This window comes from Oryctolagus cuniculus, chromosome 6 (assembly GCF_964237555.1).
Source record: "Oryctolagus cuniculus chromosome 6, mOryCun1.1, whole genome shotgun sequence".
Classification (NCBI taxonomy): Eukaryota; Metazoa; Chordata; class Mammalia; order Lagomorpha; family Leporidae; genus Oryctolagus; species Oryctolagus cuniculus.
The window spans coordinates 149,264,239-149,278,103 of NC_091437.1; the positions used below are offsets into that span (position 1 = coordinate 149,264,239).

Genomic DNA, 13,865 nt, shown 5'->3' on the forward strand with positions numbered 1-13,865 from the left:
TCCCCTCCCTCCCCGACCCAGAGCTGTCATTAACGCGACGGCTGTCGGGCCTGACTCCTCCGGGGACAGGGAAAGGGCAGGGCCCCACGGGTTGGGAGTGGAGAGCAGGGACCATCCCGATGCCACCCCGAGCACCCTACCCAGCGTGGCCAGCGAGCAGGGTAGGGGATCTCTGAGCCCCGCTCACTGTCTGAACCCTGCTGTAGAGCGCCGGGGCTGGGCTCCGTTCCAAGGAACCCTGTCCCCTCCTCCCCTCTCCGCTGGGCGGTGGCGCCCTCCCTGGGGAATTTCAGGCCGGAGTTTTGTTTTCGTTTCCATGAGAGCCCAGACGCCCACTGCGGGAGCTGCGGGGAGCAGACTGTGTCCCGGCGGGGGCCCGAGCCCTCACCTGCCCCGGTTTATTCACCTCGGTGGGCCGGCGAGGGCCCACGTGGCGGGCCCCAGAGAGGGGTGAAGCCCAGGCCCGCGCGGGCCTCGTGGCCTTTCCTTTTGGTTTTGTTTGGCTTTTGGCGAGCATCTCTCTATAGAATGAAACTCCAGTCGAGCTGATCTGATTCTTGTGACATCCTAGGCCAGGAGCGGGCCTTCAGCGAGTGTTTCTCGTAGAAGGGAGGGAGTGGGTGCAGGAGGCTGCTTGCCCTTCTTCCCCTCTTCGTGGGATGCTTTAACAGCCCCATCCGGTGGGGAGCAGACTGCGCGGTCGGTCGGTGGCAGCAAGATAAAGACCATCGCTTTGCACTGGATTCCCTGGTGCTTCTGTTCCCCTCCTCCACTTTGCAGTCTGTAAGGCTCAGAGCGGGCCGAGGAACGGCGCCTGCCCTGCGAGGCTGCTGTTGGAGGGAAGGGACTTGTTGGCAATAAAGCTTGTTTTCAATTAGCTGGGGTTTTCTGATTTACCTTTCCCACCATAAACACTTTATTAGTGTGCTGATAGTAAAATAGCTTGTAAGAACACTGCAGAAGGTCCCAAACAAATGTTAAACACTGCGGGCCTGCTGGGAGAGGAAGACGACTGTGGGGTCTGGTGTTTGTTGGAGAGAATTGATATCCACGAGGAAGTGAACTGTGGGGACCTGATCATTAAAGATGCTTGCTAGCTGTGTGGCTGCGAGCTTCGTCCCTGTGGAAACCACAGGGGGCCAGAGGGTAGAAGATTTGGACTTTTATTTTATTTGAAAGTCAGAGTTACAGAGAGAGAGAGAGAGAGAGAGAGAGAGAGAGAGAGAGAGAGATGTTCCATCTGGTTCACTCCCCAAATGGCTGCAATGGCTGGAGCTGAGTCACTCTGAAGCCAGCAGCCAGGAGCTTCTTCCAGATCTCTCACGTAGGTGCAAGGACCCAAGGACTTGGACCCTCTTTCACTGACCTACCAGGCCATCAGCAAAGATGCTGGATTGGAAATGGAGCAGCCGGGACTAGAACCGGCACCCATGTGGGATGCCAGCACTGCAGTTGGCAGCCTTACCTACTATGCCACAGTGCAGCCCTGAAGATTTGGATTCTAATTCTGCTGGAGCACTACCTGTGTGCCCTTGGTGAATGACAGACTCCTGGGGCTCCAGTTACTTAACTGTCTAGAAAAAATGGAGCTAATAAAGCCCACCCTTCAGGGTTGTTTAGGAAGTGTGGTAGCTTGGCTCATTAGCACCGATTCTTCCCTCCTCTCTAGTGGTGTCATGTGCTCCCATGACTGCCAAGGGGCTCCTGGGGGCTGATTTATGCTCCTCTGGTTCTTGATGTTGGGCTTGGCCACATGACTTGCATTAGCCAATGGAGTGTTAGTGCGTGTGATGTGGCAGAGAGTGTGATGTGTGTACTTGCCTGGCTGCCCTTGACCTCTTGAGAGTCCACCAGCTTGGTGGAAAGTGCCTCCCCTGGCTAGCCACTGCTCCTCGAGTGGCTTGGGTGACTTCATGTGTCCTGAGATGGGATACCACAGTTGCCCTACAGATGTGTTAGCGAGAAATAGATGTTTCTTCTTGAAGTTTTTGTGGTCTTTTTGTTACATAGCATCATTATGTCAACAGGTGACTTCTATTAGGGGTTAGGGGGCTGACATTTGGTGAACCTTTTTTTTTTTAATAAACTAAAATGTCTAGAATTCAAGCACTTCTTTTGGTCCTTGTCTTTTGGCTAAGAACTAATCTCAGGAAACCTCATTATTTATTTTGAGTCCTATTTTGTCTCCTGCTCCTCAAAAAGAAGGGGTGTGGGTGGGCCGGTGTTTGGCCTGCATCCTTCATCCGAGTGCCTGGCCAGAGTCTCAGCTCCACTTTGGATTCTAGTTTCCTCCTAATGCAAACCCTGGGAGGCAGCAAGTGACTGTTCAACTAGTTGAGTCCCTACCATGCACTTGGGAGACCTGGATTAATTCCCCACACCTTGCTTTGGCCTAGCCTAGAAATGATGATTCTGGGCATTTGCGGGGTGAACCAGCAGATGGGAGACCTTTATCTACCTCTCTGTGTCTGTCTGTCAGATTAAAAAAAATTAGTGATTATTGTATTTTAACCGAGACTTCTTCTGAAGTGTCCCTGACTGCTTTCTATTTCCCCTAGCATTAAAAATCGAACTTGACACTTCTTCAGACGCGTGATTCTTGCTAGGAAGCTATGTATGTAATGCAGGGCCCTTAAAGATAAAGACCGTGCTGGGCTATGTCCAGAATAGTCACTTTCACATCACATGTTGGCTTGACCTCATAAAGACTCTGTGATTGGAAGCCTTGAGAATCCCCAAAGGCAAAGGCTCGGTGCTATAGCTGAGGCTTCAGATGCGCAGGCAGACTGATCCTGGAAGAATTTCACAAGGCACAGACTGGCCAGGACCCAGTGCAGCCCGATGGTCTGGTCACGCTCCCATGGCGAGCGTCGTGCCCGGGAGCTCCTTTGCAGGGCCGCTTAACCATTGTCTTCCTGCACAGCTTCCTAAAACAGATTGCCCACTTGCATGCTGGGTATTAGATTTCCCCCGTGTGCTTCCTCTCTGTGGGGCTGTGAGCTCCTTGATGGTAGGACCGTGTCTCAGCAATTTAAGAACCGGCGCCTCGCACTGGGCTTGGTGCATGGAAAGCGATCTATAAATAATGCAACAAGTGTTGCTGAGCTGACCCGGAAAGCTGTTCTTTCCAAGCCTCCACGTATTGACGTCCCGTCACATCTACGGACACAGTGGGGGGGAGGGGTTGGCAGCCCAGGTCCCACCCGATACAGCCTCTCCTCTAATGGTGGTGCCTTTGCCAGCTGGTGAAGAGAACAAGGAAGGTGGTCAAAAGGTGGCATTCAGAAAAGATGTGTGAGTGTGTGGTTCCGGCGACGGTGGGTGCCAGCCAAGCTGGGGACACGGTGCCAAGCACTTGGCAAGCGTAGCCTCCGCGTCTCCCATCCTCTGAGCCGGGCGTTATTATTCCCATTTTACAGATGTGGGAACTCAGACTTGGGCAAGTTTAAAAAGCTGCTTGAGACCACCCAGAGAGAGATGGAGGAACTCAGACAGATTCTCCCCTCTGCCCTGACTGGAGCCAGACTGGTTTGGTTTGAGTCACGGATACAAAGCTGTGGGATCTTGGGCAAGTTGCTTAAATTGTGCCAAGCTTTTGTCTATGGGCATAATGACAGTACCTATCTCAGCAGGTGCTATGAGGTTTAACGGGGGTAATATATAGACACAGTGCTGTTAACAATGCCAACATGGACAATAACTGTTATTATCTGAGCAAAGTAGGCATTTATATCTTTTCCTCGGTTGTCTGTATCCATTTTCCTCATTGAATTATAGATTTTTGGGGCAAGAGATGTAGCTCACTCCGCTAATTTCCAGATGTGGGAAGTTTGTCTATCGGAGTAAAAGTATGAGAGTACTTCAAAAAACTCATAGAAAATGGAATTAAAAGGTAAGTTCATTTGTACAAAAATACATATGCAAGTTCTTTGTAGAGATCATAGGAAGTGTGTATTGTGAGAAAACTGTGCATGAGTTTCCAAAAACGTATCACTTAGTTCCATTTTTCCATGAACTTTTAAAAGGACCCTCATACAATGAAATGCTGGCTTGCATATTGTCGGTACTTACTGCACTGGAACCATGGAGATGGGCCATATTCTGTAGACATAGCACAAATTTAGCCTGTCCACTTCCTTCCAAGGCAGTTTAGAGAAATTATAGGAGGCACTGTGAAAAACTTGGTAAACATGAAGCACTTTGTTGCTTCTAAACCCAAATGACATTCGTTTATGGCTTTGGCTGGGAGACTGACTGACTTCTCTCTAAAATGCAATGGTATTTTGTTTTTTCATAGTTTCTCTTTCTGAAAGATTTTTTTTTTTGTGAAAAATACTTATCAGTGGTAAGTTGTAAGTTAAAAATAGCTAGCTTGTCGGGTGGGGTGGGGGCAGGAGTCCACCAGATCTGCTGAAGCTGGAGTGAATTTTATAGCGGAGGAGCTGGAGACACTCAGTGAATTAAATTCAACCCATACAGCGTGGGGCAAGGAATGTGTGCTTAATGTCACAACGATTTGCATATGACCTTAGCCTAGGGTGGGCCTCCTTGAAACAGTGTGAAATGCGTCTGCGAGGTGTGCTGGGGCAGGAACTGCCAGCTGTGTGTTATTTTTGGGTCTCTGGCTGCCACAAGTCCTGCCAACTAAATTAAAGTTGGTCAGACACATGTCACTGCAAATATGCTCATTACTTTAATGAGAATCATTTGGCTTTCTTCAAATGTGGGCCTGGTTCTGTTTTTGAGAGAGGATCAAGGGCGTTTTGCTATAATCCTCCGCTTTTCATAGCCCAATTGCTCGCGTTAATGAAAATTCTCCTTTTCTTTTAATAAGTAGCGAAAAGGACTGGGGAGATGAAGCTGCTAACGTTTGTAGAACACAAGGAAATGAATGAAAGTGCAGCATTCACACCAATAGGCCAAATCTCATGTGTCTTCTTGAAAAAAAGCATAGACTTTAAAATAAGGATGTTGAATTTGTTATGGTCAGTTTGTGTTTTAAAATTGTTGTGGATGCAAAACTTGCCAATACAGTCTGAGAAAACTTCAGAATACTTCAAAAAGCTCATGGAAACATGAACTCGATAGAAGTTCATTTTAGTGCAAAAAATTGAAATCCATGCATAATTTTTTTATAATATACATTCTCCATTAGATTAAAAATATTTATGTGAGAGAGAGAAAGAAAGGAAGAAAGGAAAGAAGGAAAGAAGGAAAGAAGGAAAGAAGGAAAGAAGGAAAGAAGGAAGGAAGGAAGGAAGGAAGGAAGGAAGGAAGGAAGGAAGGAAGAGGCTTCCATCTACTATCCCAAGTAGTTGCAATGACTGGGCTTAGTTGAAGCCTGGAGCTGGGAATTCAATCCAGGTCTCCCATGTGGATGGCAGGAGCCCAGTAGCTGAGCCATTATAGTTACCTCCCCAGGTCTGCATTAGAAGGAAGCTGGAGGGGCCGGCGCTGTAGCCTAGTAGGTAAAGCTGCCGCCTGCTGTGCGCTGGCATCCCATATGGGCACCGGTTCAAGTCCCAGCTGCCCATTTCCGATCCAGCTCTCTGCTATGGCCTGGGAAAGCAGTAGAAGATGGCCCAAGTCCTTGGGCCCCTGGACCCACATGGGAGACCCAGAAGAAGCTCCTGGCTCTTGGCTTCGGATCAGCTTAGCTCCGGCCATTGTGGCCATCTGGGGAGTGAACTCGTGGGTGGAAGTTCTCTCTCTCTCTCTGTAACTCTGCCTTTTAAACAAACAGATAAATATTAAAAAAAAAAAAAAAAAAAAGAAGGATGCTGGAGTCAGGAGCTGGAACCAGGTATTAAACCTAGTTTCTCAACCGTTTGGCTAAATGTGCACCCCTCCCCCACCATGAACATTTTGAACACCTTCTGTGTGCTTGGATTTCAACATTTTGTTTCTTTGGCAGCAAAATAAACTTATCTTTTAATTTCATTTTCCATGAATTTTTGAATATCCTTGTATTAGTGTCTGGACTTGACTAAAACTAGTCTATCTATAATCCTTCAGATGATATCTTAAAACTTTTAAAAATTATTTATTTGAGAGAGAGGGAGAGAGAGAGCAAGCAAGCTCCTATTCAACAGTGCGCTCCCCAAGTCCCCAGAATGGCCTGGAGGTTGGGGAAAAGCCAGGAACCAGGAGCTCAATCCAGGACTGCCACCAAGGTAGCAGGGACCCACCCACTTGAGCCATCACCTTCTGCCTCCCAGGGTGTGTGCTAGCAGGAAACTGGAATTGGGAGGCAGAGCTGGGAGCTGAACCCAGGCATTCTGATGTAGAAAGTGGACGTCCTGACCTGTGTCTTAACCTGCTATGCCAAGTCCCGGTCCCCAGATGGTATCTTGAATGGTTGAACATCAGATTTCAGTTCTGAGATTGCTCATATGCAAAAATAGCTCGGGATGAAATTTATTTAGATATTGTGTCAGTGTTTTATTTATCTGTTATCAATACTACCCTGATAACTTGGCAAGTAAGTATATTCATCCCCATTTTACAGATGAAGAGACTGAGGCTCAATATGCTAATCATCTACTCAAAGGTCTGCTTAAAAATCACAACAGGCGCTACAGGTGACCTGGTCCAGTTCCCCCCATTAGCCAGGGGAAGACCAGAACCCAGAGAAGGAATTGTGCTGAGTTCTTTGCAGTGCTGAACACAGAATGTAGCAAGCAGTCCTGTTGGGCACCTGTGTCGAAACGAACAGGGTTAGAAAATTCCGTTACTCTGGCTGTCCTGACCAGTGCTCTTGAGAAATGTAAATTTTGAAGTGAAATTCAAATTATGTGAGTTACACATTCCAGCGACTGGATTTTATCAGGACTTCTCATCAGACGAGTTAGGTCCAAAGAGTACAAGAAAAACAAAAACAGCAACTTAAGGAGCTCCTAAAGAGGTTGCTCTTGAAATTCTATCAGGATCTTAGGAAAACAGCACATTTGAAGTGTCAGGTGGCCTGTAAGCCCTTCGCTGATCATCAGGAGGATAACTGCTTGTTATTATTGGCCGAGTTGTTGTCATCGCTGTGTGTTTTGACTGGTTGACCCTAGTGATTGGAGGAGCGTTTTGTGAGTCATGGTTTGTTCCTTGAGTGAGTCAGCTCCTGATTTGTCAAACCCCAGAGAAGTCACTGGACCTGTTTGGTGTCCCGTTTTTCACATTTCCACACACGTATGCGCTGGAGAGATGGTTGTATGGCTCTGAAACACCATGGATTGAAGGGTGATCATAATAATCACAGGTTTTTCATTGGGAAACAGAAAACCACAATGCTCTTCTCCCCTGTTTCCTGGGTGGTCTATTTCTGCCAGACAAGCTGTCATTTTCGGGCAGAAAGCTAATGTCCATGTAGGTATTCTGCATCCTGCTGTGTACCTGGTGACTGGGGCATGTGAGTTCATAGTCGATGTGGGATTGAGTTTCTAAGTTGTTGCCTGGCATCGTGACCCACGAACTACAAAACATTTTATTGCTTCTCTCAGATGATTCAATAGAAATAAAAAGAAAACGAGCCCATGATTTCTGTTAAACAACAGTACATTCATTGCAGGAAACAGAAGGTAGTTTAAAAAGAAGTACAGAATGTTCACCTTCTTTCTCGTTCTGCCTGCAGCCTGAGAAATTCAGTCCCTTAAGGGACATAGTATTTTCAGCTGGGATTCACTGTTGACAGTGATTTAAGGAATAACTTAATCTTTTCAACATCTGCTTTGATAAAAGTGGTATTCCATAAAAACCTTTGCTGAATGTCTTCACATGGTGTATTTCTTGAAGACATGCTCATGACTTAGATTTTGTTCCCCTCTTCTTTTACATCAACTAAGTGAAAGGAATGCTTATCTTGGCTTCTGGTTTTGACCATTTTACAGGTGGGGAAATTTATTATAGAATATCATTAACTCATTATCTAAACAGGGAAACGTTCCACACTTGCTGTGTTCTTGGCAGTTTTCTAAAGCAGCTTTGAGACCAGGAAGAGGAACACTTACCTTACGGAGTTTATAGGCCATAAGAGGAGAGAGAGAGAGAGAGAGGGAGGGAGACTCATATACCTCAAAGTATGTGCCATGTGCAGGGAGAGATATCGACAGGGAATTATTAGGATACCTCTGGGAATAAAGCCAACCTAGAATAGTCAGAGGAAGCTTCCCAGGGTTAGTCTTGAGCTAGGTCTTTTTTTTATTTTTAATTTTTCGACAGGCAGAGTGGACAGTGAGAGAGAGAGACAGAGAGAAAGGTCTTCCTTTTGCTGTTGGTTCACCCTCCAATGGCCGCCACGGCCAGTGTGCTGTAGCTGGCGCATCGTGCTGATCTGAAGCCAGGAGCCAGGTGCTTCTCCTGGTCTCCCATGCACTTGGGCCATCCTCCACTGCACTCCCTGGCCACAGCAGAGAGCTGGACTGGAAGAGGGGCAACCGGGACAGAATCCGGTGCCCCGACCAGGACTAGAACCCGGTGTGCCGGCCCTGAAGGCAGAGGATTAGCCTATTGAGCCATGGCGCCGGCCATTTAGCTAGACCTTAAAGGATCAGGCAAATAGTGGTCAGGATGGGAGTGGGTGGGCATTGCAGGTAGAGCTGGTAGCAGGAACAATGGCACAGAGACTGGGAACAGCCAGGGGTGTGGTGAATGGTAGAATTTGAGGTGGGGGTTGAGGGCAGCTGGTGTTGGGGAGGCAGGTAAGGGTGAGGTTGCGGAGGGCTCTGGGTGCTTCATTCGAAGGCTCTGGCCTTATGTAAAGGGGTGGGGTCACAGAAGAGGTTGAAGCCTGGGAATACAGTTGTCCCACGTTATCCATGGTGGGAATCTTCCGAGACTCCGGTGAATGCCTGAAACTGAAGAAAGTACCAAACCCCAAATAGACTGTTTTTCCCCATACACACATACCTATGATAAAGTTAAATTTATAATTTAGGCGCAGTAAGAAACTAACCACAGTAACTAATAGTAAAATAGAACAATCGTAACAATGTATGCTAATAAAAGTTATGTGAATGTGGTCTCTCTCAAGATACTTTATTACAGCAAGTGTTCCTGTGGTGCTCTGACATGACAATGCCTATGAGATGCAGTGAGGTGGGCTGATGTCAGTACGGTGTGGCAGTGTGGGGCTGTGAGTGACCTCACCTGAACACAAGACCTGCGGTACTGCTACAGCCTGTGTGCTAAGTGTGATGGCAGTCAAGTGACTGGCTAGTGGGCAGTGTGTACAGTGAGGATGAACTGGACAAAGAGGTAGCTCCTTTCCTGGGCAAGGTTCGAGACAGTGAAAGATTTCATTATGTTAAGCAGGACGGTTTGCAACTTAACACTTACAAGTTACTTATTTCTGGAATTTTCTGTTTACTCTTTTTGGACCATGGTTGATCTCAGGTCACCGAAATCATAGACAGCAAAACTGTAGGTAAAGGCGACACTACTGTTCCCATAGGCAGGCAGTGCTGCAGGTAGAAATCTACTGGGGTGGAGGGCGGGACATGAGACACACATGGCAGGGGCCAGGGACAAGCTGGGAGGCTGTTGGTGTTTTTAGGCAGCCATTGGTGAACACGACAGCCATGGAAAGCTGGGATAGAGGAGAAATGTTTAGGAGACCAGCACTGCACAACTCGGTGATTGGTTAGACACCAGGGGTGAGGAAAGGGAAACCAAGAAGAGCTTTCAGTATTTTGGGGTAGACAGAGGAAGGTGGAAGGTGGGGGGCTAGATTCCCATTGACCTGAGTGAGGCCTCCCTTTCACTAGTATTAGGGCCAACGACAGAACAAATGCTATGCTTCCTCTGCCCCCGGGGAAGATGGCCTGTGCTGCTGGAAGGATTCTTCCGAATTGCCCGGGCCTGCCCAGAGGAAGTGGCAGGAGCTGGACTTGGCGTAGCGTTCACCAGGGATCTTCCCTCGTTGCCCTCGGCTATCTGACCCCTCTCAGATAAGATGGTTTTTCCCTGCCAGAGCTTGCAACATGCTGAAATACAGTCGTCCACATGCCTCATCTTCAAATGCCCTGAAAATGTCATCTCTCTCTCTCTCTCTCTCTCCTATCTCTCTCTCTCTCTCTATTTTGTATCTCTCCTATTGTGCTATCTCTCCCTGCAGATAAGTGACACTTTCTTTTAAAAAAGTAAGCAAAGAGTGAAATCACCTAAAGTCAAAAGGTAAATGAGTGTATGGTGAAATTTTGTCTTTTATTACTGTTTTTCACTGCCTGGGTAGGACCCTTTCTGCCAGCCCCTCATTGAGGAGGTGCCTCCTTGTGTGTGTGGTGTTGGTGGAAGGTCATGCTCACTTCCAAATCCAGGACCTAGAGAGACCAGATCTGACTTCTGGCCATGGTCCAGCCAGGGACAGGCACGTGACATAGCTTGGACTGGCTCCACACTCTGTTGGGGGAGGAATGGAAGGAGGTTGATGGTTCCGTGTTGGGTGCTTTCCTGCAAGCTGACCACACGTGCTTCCTGCTGCAGTAGCTTTGCTGTAGTCCTCACTGCCTGGGCCTCTGGGGCTCTCTCGGTTCTCATCTGTTTGCCAAGCCTGTTTCTGCAGCCATTTGTTTTTGTATTTGTTATTTATTTGAAAGCCAGAATCACAGAGAGGGGAGGTGGGAGGGAGACAGACAGGCAGACAGACAGAAAGGTCTTCCATCCATTGGTCCACTCCCAGATGGCTGCAATGGCTAGAGCTGAGCTGGTCTGAAGCCAGGAACCAGGAGCTTCTTCCGGGTCTCCCACATGCAGGGGCCCAAGCACTTGGGCCACCTTCCATTTTCTTCCCAGGAACATGAGCAGGAAGCTGGATTGAAAGTGGAGCAGCCAGGACTTAATTGGTGCCCATATAGGATGCTGGCATCACAGGCAGTGGGCTAACCGCCTACACCACAGCACCGTCCCCTGCAGCCATTTGTTGATACCGTGGATCCTGACAGTCTTTCAGTAAGAACTTTGCGTTTGCAGTGGGCGTCCGGTGCTGTGGTTACAACACCATGTGGGATGCCCACATCCCTCATCAGGGTGCTTGGTTCAAGTCCCACCTCTGCTTCCGTTTCTAGCTTTCTGCTAACGTGTACCATAGGAGGCAGCAGGTGATGGTTTAAGTACTTGGGTCCCTACCCCTACATGGGAGACCTGAAACTGAGTTCCTGGATCCTGGCTTCAGCCTGGCCCAGTTGCAGCAGTTGCAGGCACTTGGAGAGTGAACCAATGGATGAAAAAGTCTGTCTGTCTGTCTCTCTCTCTCTCTCTCTCTGCCTTAAAAAAAAGTTTGTGCTTACCAGAGCCAAGCTTTATTTCTGTTACTTGCAAATAATAATCTTGGCTGGGCAGAACGTCCACATAGGGAAGGGATTCTGGGACTGGGACACTCCCAAACACTTACTTTCTCCTTCACCTGTTGCTCCCCAAGCCCTTCCATCATATGTGCTTATGTGTGTACTGGGGCCAAGGGCTGATCTAGACCAGAGAGAATGATTTCTAAGTACTAGGACTGACGTACCAAAAGAAATCATCTGCTGGGGGCCAGCAGTGTGGCTTAGTGAATAAAGCTGCCACCTATAGTGCTGGTTCGAGACCCAGCTGCTCCATTTCCGATCCACTGCTCTGCTATGGCCTGGGAAAGCAAAAGAAGATAGCCCAAGTGCGTGGGCCCCTGCCCCCATGCGGGAGACCTGGAAGAAGCTCCTGGCTCCTGGCTTCAGCTTGGCCCAGCTCCAGCTGTTGCGGCCACTTGGGGAGTGAACCAGCAGATGGAAGACCTCTCTTTTTCTTTCTCTGCCTCTGCCTCTCTCTAACTCTGCCTTTCAAATAAATAAATAAATCTTTAAAACAAAGAAATCATCTGCTAAGAAAACTGGACTCAAGCCCACTTAAGGGATTACTGCGTTGCCTCAAACTGACAGATTTAAACATACTGAGTTGAAGAAGAACGTTGTCTCTGGGTGAGGGTTAAAGATGAAGAACTGAAAAGCATAGAGCTGTAGAATTTGCTTCTACACCCTTGGCAGGAACATCATCAGAGCAGCAAGGCTGAGCCAGAGCAAGGGATCTGGTGATATTTTACAGTTTTGCGTAAGGCACCTGCTTTGTTATAAGTAGTTCCTAAAACTGATGCTTCCGATGTGGGGCTTAGCTTGAGGGCAGGAGGAAGGCAGTAACAGTTCCTGTGAGCGCCTATTGTGTGACTGAGCTTCCATCTACATTTGATATGGGCCTGAGAATCATCATTTTTTTAATTCCAGGTCCTTGACCCCATAGAGAGAAGGATTCCAAGTGCAGGCATCCATATGTGTATGGCACACATGAGAGCAGGATTTGCTTAACAGGGAGGGAATAAACAAACATTCATGCATGGGTGTGGGCTGCCTCCTGGAGAAATACCCATCAGGAGGGGGCCAGAGCTTGCCCTTGAAAGAGAAAAAGAGAGAGGTACCGTCCAGTGTGATCCATGGAGAGAGACCGCTCCCTCGTTCTCAGCCTCTTTTTATGAGTTAGGAGCTGGCACCTTAATTGGATAAACAGATAGGGTGAGGTCTTAACACGTGTCCTGGTCCCAGCTGCGACACAGGTGCATCCTGGGAAGAAGAGCATATTAAGCCGATAGTTAAAGACATACAGTTTCGTTGCGGGGCTGTACGAACTCCAGCTTGCTTAGACTTAACTGGCTGCCTAGTTACACCAAGTCACATTGATTTGTTTAATTCACCCCGCAAACCCTCTTTTATTCACAAGGAAACCGCAGACTGGAGACTCGCACAGAAGCAGAGTTTGCGACGGCAGAGCTGGGACTTGCGCCCTTCCTACGGTACTGTCATACCTTCCGAAGGTGGCAGGAGAGAGGCAGGGGTGGGGAAGGACCCACAGAGAGACATTAGGACATAGGTAGACCACGCAGGCCCTTCTCTGCCCCTCACCTCCCCCTCAATCTGTCTTTGGTCTCTCTCTGGGCCTAGAGAAGCTGAGCCCCACAGCCAGCCTCCCCTGGGCACCTTGCCCTCTGCTTTCCACTGGTGTCTGGCCAGCGAAGGTCCCTGACAGACGGCCAGAGGCTGGGAGGAGAGAGACAGGGTATTTCTCCCCCCTTCCCTATTGGTGTCGGTGCCATTGGCCTAGCTCTTCTCGCACCGAGTTCCTGCCAGGCAGGCCCTGCTTGGGCTCTGCCTCCCGTGAGAGTGCTTTCCTCCCCTTGAGACCCCGAGGTAGCAACAGCTTCCTGCCCTGCCAGTCTTTGGTAGGTTCTCTTAGCCCCACCCATGCTTCTGTAACGGATCCTGTTATGAAAACCTGCTAACTTGGGACCAGCGTCAAGCCGCAGCCTGCAACGCTGGCATCCTATATGGGCGCTGCTTCGTGTCCTAGCTGCTCCACTTCCAATCCAGGTTCCAGCTAACAGCCTGGGAAAAGCAGCAGGAGATGGCTTGAGTGCTTGGGCCCCTGAGACCTGGAAGAAGCTCCTGGTTTCGGCCTGACCCAGCCTTGTCTGTTGCAGCCATCTGGGGAGTGAACCAGTGGGTGGAAGATCTCTCTCTCTCTCTGTAACTCTGACTTTCAAATATATAAATAAATCTAAACACACACACACACACACACACAAAACCCTCTTAACTTAAACCACCTTGAGCCTACCTTTATAACCTGCAGGGACTGTGTATGATACAAATTGTATTCTATTTTATTGAAACTGTCTTCCTTTGCTTAAAGTATCTGTAGTGCTTTTCCGAAAAATCAAGAGCCCCTGAGATATTTAAAGCAATGTGAGCTATGAGCATCTGACTCACATGCAGCTTTCCAGGAGGCAGGCAACCAGGACCAAGATAAAACGAGGGGAACGGGTTATGTAAAAGTCTACTTCACTTAAGAAACTCAGGCAA

General features: G+C 48.4%; 1 long non-coding RNA gene across 6 annotated transcripts in view; it reads left to right on the forward strand.

Annotated features, from left to right (window-relative positions):
• LOC103348125 (uncharacterized) overlaps positions 1-13,865 on the forward strand; it is a 221,776-nt gene that overhangs the window by 914 nt on the left and 206,997 nt on the right. The gene's annotated exons all lie outside the window — the stretch shown is intronic.